Genomic DNA, 8,210 nt, shown 5'->3' with positions numbered 1-8,210 from the left:
GATAAAGAAAAGTGAGAAGAAAGAAGTGAAGTCATTGAGTCAGTCATAGCAGACAAAGGACTTTGGAGAAAAATACAGACATGGAAAGTGTAAAACCCTGAGGAAGAGAAGCGTCGCTGGAAGACAGTAACTCAGCAAGATCAAAGGTCAGCCCGGTCCAAGCAACAATGGAAGGAGACATGGAGAAGCAGTATTTCAGTCAACAGCTAATACAGTTGAGTGTCACACAAACTCACAGAAAGACTCACACAAGATACATAAAAGTATTTTTTAACTCTGTATTTTTAGATGAGAAAATGCTGCAAACCCAACATGCTGTCAAGGTATTTCTTGCTCTTTTCTGGGAAATCAGAAATAGAATACTTTAAGGCTCCTTTTTTCAGCCTTCATGTACAAACATAAGCTACCTCTGTACCAAGTAAAATGAAAAGCTAGAAGGACCACACATTTCTCTACCAGACTAATTAAACAGATGGAAAGGGAAGGAACTTAAGGAAAAGGGGCTCTGTGTGTGTGTGTGTTGAGAGGAAGATGAGAGGCGATTTTAAAGAAGTAGCAGGAAGCTTTCAGTATTCACAGGGTATTTAAAGATTTGGAGTCAAAAAGAGGAAAGTTTGAACCAGGGACTGTTGGACTTCAGGCAGAAGTTCCCAACAGCAACAAAGAAACCCAGTGGAACTGGGTTTCATGCCACATCTTAGCCAAATGCATTGTTCCTTTCTGTTCCTTATGTCTATTTTTATATTGCCTTCCCAGAAATTCACATGCAGTTACCAGATCACGTGCTGTGCTTCCAACAGGAAGAGTCCCAGGAGACCTTCCAGCTTTCTTGCTTACCTCTTCACTGGATTTACATCAGTTTAGCTAACAGGATCAATAATCTGTTGTTTATCATCAGAAAGCTCACAAATCCTATAGAACAAAGATTTTTTGAACAACTGGAACCTGTTTAGACTCAGTTTGAATAGGAAGACAAAGAGGAAAGTAAATTGTCGATAGCAAGATATACTGAAAAAACAGGCAGAGTTCTGGAACACACCTGAAGGAAAGTCATCAGTGTGAGTAATTTATAAAGGGGAAAGAGGGAGGGGTTACAGAACAATTGCCATATCTAACTTCCAAGATTAGCCTTCACATGAACACCGCATGAGTGAGGCCACATTTCTGACGGGGGATGTGAACACTGGCCACCTCTTGCACCTGGCAGAGCACCAGGATGTTGGCAGACTCACCAAAGCCAACTTTGGAACCGGAGTTCCAGCTCTAGAACTCTTCTGAAGCTAGCTGAAGAGTTTAATGTATGGTGAAAAGACACATCAGAGCAAGACAACCATCAACAGACATGGCATGTATTGATGCAATGAAGTTTGTACATCTTCTACATGCCTCAGATGTTTTTCTTACTTTTTAAGCTTGTCAAGTGTTACATATATGCAATTTAGTAGAAAGACTAACTGAAAATGAAACATGCACAACACGGAAGCTGGCATCTTTGGTCTGCAGAAGAAGTCCTGGGATCGGAGCTCTACAAAGCTTGATGCCATCAAACCTACACTGGTATCTCTTCCAATAAGCAGGGCTTGAACTCAAAAGTAGTTCCTCACAAGCCTTCGTGAGTATTTGAGTGCACCATCTCCCCCAGCGCAGGCAGCTCAGCTTCCAGAGCATCCAGGGGGCTCTCACTGAAACAGGCCAGCCCACATAAACCACAAGCCCACACCCGGACCCCAGCACCCATCTCTACAGTCTTTGACTCCAACAGTTTACGAGTGCCCGCTATACTTGAAGCTTACAGATGGAGAGGATCAGCGTCCAATTCTGGTGAAATACAGGAAATAGGCATGATAATTCAAACTAACCCTACTTAAACAAGGATTACAAGAGTGTTAAGTCAATCAGTAGCTTGTCAAAACCTCCCTGAGACAAGCTACAGTGTAGTTATACCTTGAAGTAACTCACTGAAGTACATGCTACTGAGAATACAGCATTCTGCTAGGGGGAACAAAGAAAGCGAGAGGCAGCTACAGTCAACAAAAAAGTAAGAACACGCGTAAACCCATCTATGGCAAAAATGAAATTCTGTAATATTCTGGGGGAAAAAAAAAAAATCACATACTCTGCTGTGAAAGCCAAAGAGGGGATGGAGAGATGGATTTTGACAAGCCAATTCTCGGAGTTGTTACAGACCTGTCAGTTACGGCTAAGCTCTCTTTAGTTTCAGGTCACATTTTCTGTGTTTCCATATTAAGGGAAGTTTCTAGCTGCCATTATCCAACTACACCTTTTAAGAGTTCAGTTCTTTGGCACAATCTGATTTTAGGCTAAAAACAAAATTAAAAAAAAATTCATTAAAAGCCTATTACAGTGATGTAAGCTTACTTGCATTGCTCCCAGAAATCACACGTTTCAAACCCTTGGCCTGAGAAGAACCTTTTTGTAGTAAAATGAAAACATTTGGTCTCTAAGGATTGCTCAAGTAATTATTTTCAAGATTTCAGGGGAACAGTGCGATAGCTATATTAATATCAATATAAAGAGTGTTAAAAAAGCCTGTGAATCATCAGATACACTGGAATCTATTTGCAGTACTCTGTGCTCAACAGTTCAAAATACTGATGATTTCATAACTTTCTTGCACCAAAGATAAAACATTTCTGCCTGTCTATAAAGAAACTTCACCTGTGTTTTTTTGGATGGTTTCCCTAATTTAATTTCAAGCTGGTATAGTCATACAGTGGAACAAACACACTTGAGTATTTACAAATGTTCAATGTAGGCTACTCACTACTGCAGTGTTCAAGTGACAGTCATTTTTTAGATAAGCTAATGTAATACACATCAGTATATATTTATGGTTTATAAAACAGCAGTTCATTTTAAAGCAAAATTCCAGTCATTCTATATATGCACAGTACTATGCTGATTTGGTAATACAGGGACACAATTTAATGATTTTCTTTGCATTTGTTTTTACAAGATTCAGATGCCAAAAACAAAACAGAACATTAAGTTACCTGATTTAAAAAAGAAAATCACATACGTTTACAACATCAAAAGAATAAGACGAAATATAAACCTTTGCTACTTACAATTGATCTATACAGATTAACCAAATCACAAATCTGTCACAATATAAACGTTTAATTGTTACAATGAATAAGAACATACAGAAAATGATTTTTTTTTTTTTTTATAAAATCTTCCTTTGCTTTTTTATTTTAAACTTACCATTAACTAAATTAGCTATGCAGGACTTGTGGGGTACATGACTAAGAAGGCACCAACAGTACAAAGCAAAGACAAAGCAGTTTGAGTATTTTAAGAGTGCTCTACACTGATACAACACAAGAAAAGGCAACAATAGTAAGTAAACCAGCTGCAACCTTTAGAAATTTGTTCTAGATTTACAAAGGTAGTCCAACTTTTACATTTCCTCCAATGTTTCACTTAGTTTGATCACAGCACATGCTACAAAAACCACTGTAAGCTTCACTTTACTAATGTGCACTTTTCACTAATTTAGTGTCTTGATTTCAATTGTTAACTAAACCATTTTGAACCACAAATGTATTTAAAACTTAGTAAAAGGATTGTTTGGACTTTTTTGTTTAAACCACTGCATTTACAAAAATATTTCCCCTAAAATCTGGGATTGCTTGAAGACATTGCTGTACAAATATAAAAGTACTATGCAAGGGACCAAATTCATGAGTATATGGTGTGTATGTATAGACCTATATTTATACCATATCACTGTGCTGTAACAACACAATAAATTTATCAATAACCAAGGACTATATAAACTACACTAACATAAGCAAATATATATTAATAAAGTTTAAATCTATAGTACAGTTGCTCAGCAAACAACTTCGACATGGTATAAATATATCGTAGCATATTACAGTGGGCAGCAACAACAGGTTTTTCTTTTTCTCTTTCTGTAAGGAAAACCATGCTCAACTCCTTGGGTTTCGTTTGGCCACTGCTGAGTTACGTCATCACTGCTACTCCTGAAAGCTCATAGTGCACCACACCGCTCAGCCCATGTAGTGTGTCGTACACTTCAGATTTGATATAACGTGTGATATTGATGAGGAAGAGTCTGGCGACAGTCAGGACAGCAGAGTAAGATGCTTATTTGCCAAAGCATCCAGGAGAATTTTATGTTTGCATATTTTTCTTCAGCTGTAAGGTTGGAATGTTTTTGACAGTGAACTGTTTACATTCCTTATTCCCAAAACATCTTTACCATGAAATATGCATGTTACTTCAATTAAGAGTTGCTGTTCTCCGCTCTAAAATATAAAAACTACATAAAGAAAAAAAAAATCAATGTAAAATGATGAAATAACTGACCTAACACAGTGTTGTTATAGGCACCTTCTTTTAAACTATTTTCAAAATCTGACAAAAAAAAATCATGCTTCTGCATTTGACGCATCAACAAATTCAACCCAACAATGTTTACCGAATTCAGTAAAAGATTGATAAATGTGGTTACCGATACTGATGGATGCCAATTGGATTCAGCAAGAACAGCGAAGGAAGAAAGCCCGAAAGCACCAGATGTTAGGTAAAGCAAACCCTCGGCTTCTCGCTCGGAGAGACAGAATGCAAGGGTAAGTCTACACCTCCCCAAAACCCCAAAATTAAAGAAAGTATTAAAAAAAGAATTGGGAAGAGAAGGATGAAGTAAGCTGCCAAAGTTCTTCCTTAATAAATTAAAACTGAGGTGTTTCAAACTAATTTCAGTAACAGTCATCTTTCCAACCATGCCAAAAATGATTCCTGTAGTAAGGATGATCGTACAAGTAGCAGAGATTCTAGAAGTATTTCAACTTTTCAAAACTGAGTGAGAAAAGCATTTTGGTAAAGATGTGTAGAAACGTCAAGAGAAATTTCTACACTAGTATCAACAGTCAAGTGCATATTTCTATAGAAATGTTTTTAGCATAGGTTCCATACCACAATTCAATGATCACTTATGCAGTGTCCTGACAATGCTCCTAATACGTTCCCCGCAACAGAGATTTATGTACCACAGGAACTTCCTAAAAGAAAATGCCCTTTAGTGATGAACCCTTGCTTATTAAAAATTAGTTTTGGCAGACTAACACTTAAACTATAGGAGAGAGAAAATTTTGAAATGGAATCTTGTAAGCACCCTTATCTATTGAAGTCTAAGTTAATGGCTTTCTAGATTTCTTTGAAGAGCAGACTAAATGGTACGAGGAAGCCTGGAGTTATTAACCAGCAAGCATCCTTATATACTACAGTAGCAATTGAACCTGATTTCCATTCAAACACATTACCCAAGAGGAAACCAAAAACTAATTCTTAATGTTAATGTGAAGATATAAGATTTAAATTTATTTCCAGGAATTACAAGTGCATTTTGTTCATATTAGCAAGCAGTCTTTATACAATCCATTCTTCACTGCTGCCAAAATAAAATGAGAAAAAGACAGCAGAGATATGAAAAGCTAAAAATAGAACTATTTTTCCTAAGTTATTTGTTGAATAGCATTTCAGTTGAACACAACTCAGAGGTAACAATAGATTATTTTTTTTCTCAATCATAGGCATGTGGCACTTAGACAATCATCTTTGCACAGAAAGCTTTAACAGTCATGCGAGGGCACAGTAATTATTTTAAACAAGGCAAATTTCTCACCACAGAGAGCAGTGGGGAAAGAAAAGGAGGCACTGCACTGGAACATAACACCTAGTAAACTCCACATTATACAATTTCAGTAACAAATACTTGAAAAGATCATTAAAAGGTATACAATTTTAAACATTATTTAGTGCTAGCTTTGTTTGGTTGTCCTAACTCAGCATTATCAGAAAAGTTTGATAGTACTTGACAACAGAACAGTACTTCATGTCACGAGCTCATGGAGGCTTGATTACAAATCACCATAGTGTAGGTTGCAAGAAATGAACTTGAGATGCTGACATGCTGTAGGAGCAAAAGTAAAATCAAACTTTCTCATTTAAAGATGCAGTGTTCCTCTCTGCAAGAATTCTGAATGTCAGTGATCAGATTCAAAGGTAAAAACTATCAATCCTCATTTGAAGCATTTCATTGGTATGCAGGATGCAGACTGAGTTTATTAACATCATATTTTGGTTTCTCGCTTGCCACCACGTATGGATGCCTTCCACAGAGAAAAGCATTCACCATTAGGTCATCATGCCATTATGTTCTTTGTTAATCTTCCACCACATGGTGAGTAAATGTAAGTTGGCGAGCTGCCACTCGTTCTCTTTGCACAAGCCTTATAAACACTACTACATGGTATGAACTTTGGAAGTACTATGCCTCCGACATGGTTAAACTTTAAATGATCTCTTTTAGAAAAGGCAGGGAGAAAAAGGTACAAATTTTGTCAATACATGGAAAAAATGTTTCTTAGATGAATTCAATTAAGTTGGGTTCCTATGTGGCTCTTACGCTGTATAGAATACCTGTATGTACAGCACAGGACACCCAAACAAGTGCATAAGCAAGATTAATGTGAACACAACTTATGCTGTAATCCATAGCATAATGGTATAAACTCCATTGGATGCTAACCATTTCTATTTAAAAAGGAAGTGCAAAAAAAATCTGGGATGTCACTGACTTAAAGTGCCCTGAATAGTAGCTTTTCTAAAAAAAATGCCAGCGACTTCAGTAAAGTCAGAAAAACATAGTTCATGGCGTAAACTTCTTACAGGCTAATGAATTATCTTCTTGGATATTGATCCAGGAGTGAAAGGAACCACTGCATCTTTCAAACCAGAAAGCAAGCAGTTAAAATACGGCCAGCAGTAGGTGCACTTACAGTACAGTACTGCAACAGGTCAACAATGGGCATTACGCATAGGAGTGTCAATTACAATTCTTCAGGCTTAAAAGATTCATTGAAAGCATGAAAAGCCAAAACTACCAGGAACTGCCCTCCTGAATGGCTCAAAGGAGTTAGTGGATAAGCTGAGAGAGGCCACAAGACATGACCAACAATAAAGAACTGGGAAGAGGAACAGCAACGTTTGAGCATGCCCAGTCCTTTAAGTCCTTGTCCTACAAAAAAGAGCAGAGACATATTTCAGTGAAGAAAGTTTTAACATCGCCTTTTAAACAAGCATACTTTCCTATTTCTATGCTTTATGTACACTATGTTTACCATAGACAGCAGTACCAAATATGTTAAAAAAAAAAAAAAAAAAGGCAGAGACAGTGAATATCAGTACATTACACTTTAAATTAAAATTTTCAATCTTCAAAAGATTAGGAAGATTAATCATAACTAATGAATGAAGTACATTATTTGGTTGTCTGAAGAATCTGTTATTTTCACACTGCTTCTCAATTCCAAAAACTACAGCCAAGGGGGAAGTTTTGAATCTCAAGAAATAAACACACTCAGAAGAGCTAGCTGATAAAGTACGGGGGGGGGGGGGGGGGGGGGGGGGGGGGGGGGGGGGGGGAGCAGAAATGCACAGGAAGAGGCTGTTACTGTCCATTTTAAGCCAGCTCCTGGGGATTGGCCTTCACCAGGTTGTCAACTACTTATGTTTAAACTGTTGTGATGTGGAATAGCTAATAATTCTAACCACAAATGACTAGGACAAATTACCAGCATATCATTATCAAGCTGAGTACAGCATTTAAATTTCAGTATCATGTCAGCCAAATCAACTCTTCATAGTAGCATTTAAAGGTAACATTTTTAGCAAACCAGAAATTTCCGTTAGCACTGGATCACTGATGTCTTTATCCCTAATCCCTTTATCCCTTAATCCCTAATACAACCTAGGTAAGTATGGTCTGGGCAAAGAGGCAAGCAGGAGAGATCACAAACTACGATTTACCACGATGTTAGCTATTTGCTCTCCCTTCCTTCATACTACAGCCTATTAGTAACAGGTTTCATCTTACTCCGAAAAATTTATGTCATTTTCTTCCAGAATGTGTACATGTACTGCCAGTGCCTCTTGTACAGAATTAGCTTTAGAAAACATGGACGGGAAGTAAGCACCACGCGTGTTACTGTGTCTCAGGTCTAATTCTATTGGCAATGTCCAGCCAATAATAAGAGCCAGATGCGTGAACCTCAGATTTACCTAACTTTTAATTATTAAAATAGTTTCAAACGTTAACTAGTAAGCTCAAATAAACAAAATACAGTATTTCTAAAGATCAAAATGACTTCATTTAT

The 8,210-nt window shown here is 37.2% G+C and overlaps 1 protein-coding gene across 1 annotated transcript in view; it reads right to left on the bottom strand.

Moving 5' to 3' along the window:
* Positions 1 to 3,125: 3,125 nt before the first annotated feature.
* MAPK1 (mitogen-activated protein kinase 1) overlaps positions 3,126 to 8,210 on the bottom strand; it is a 38,853-nt gene continuing 33,768 nt past the window's right edge. Inside the window, exon 9 of the mRNA XM_050906428.1 lies at positions 3,126 to 7,072. The gene's annotated coding sequence lies outside the window, so the exon portion shown is untranslated. The remainder of the gene's footprint in view (positions 7,073 to 8,210) is intronic.

This window comes from Gymnogyps californianus, chromosome 16 (assembly GCF_018139145.2).
Source record: "Gymnogyps californianus isolate 813 chromosome 16, ASM1813914v2, whole genome shotgun sequence".
NCBI lineage: Eukaryota > Metazoa > Chordata > Aves > Accipitriformes > Cathartidae > Gymnogyps > Gymnogyps californianus.
This window is presented reverse-complemented; position numbering and strand designations above follow the sequence as displayed.